The sequence below is a fragment of the Trichinella spiralis genome (genome assembly GCF_000181795.1).
Source record: "Trichinella spiralis strain ISS 195 chromosome Unknown Scfld2, whole genome shotgun sequence".
Taxonomy (NCBI): domain Eukaryota; kingdom Metazoa; phylum Nematoda; class Enoplea; order Trichinellida; family Trichinellidae; genus Trichinella; species Trichinella spiralis.
In genome coordinates, this window is record NW_003526941.1 from 9785659 (window position 1) to 9786247 (window position 589).

Consider the following 589-nt stretch of genomic DNA (forward strand, 5'->3'; position numbering starts at 1 on the left):
AAAAAAAAAAATTTTAAGTTTTTAATTATATTTTTGGGTGTAAATTTGGTAAACTTTCTATTTTTACAACTGAATGAAACCCGACTAGTGCGTTGGTGAGCACTTAAATTTTTCATTTCCATTTGCAACCCTTTCAATGTATATATTTCAATGATAACGAAATATTGAAACTTTCCGCATCAAAAGCAGCGTCTATGATGTAGCTGATCTGTTTGATGTTGCATTTCAAATTACATTTGAAGTTGGTTATAAGTGAGCATGGAATTTGGAAGGAATTTCCATGCACTTATCCATTATTTTATCGTTTAATTAACTACAGTGAATTTTTTTCGGCCAAAATTGTATGCACTTATTCAATGTACGCGACTGTCGCTATGGAATGTACATAATGTAAATATTAGGACAAATAACCACTTTTAAGGTTGGCATAATCAGCTCAACAGAAAAGGGGCGAAAAAACATAACGGGTTTTATGAACTGCTCGAGCTCCTGATAGAGGAACAGGGTGTTATAGACACCCTGATTCAACAGGTGCTATCAGGAAACGTGACCGTTGGTGACTTAAGACGGGTAAACAGGGTTTATGCTC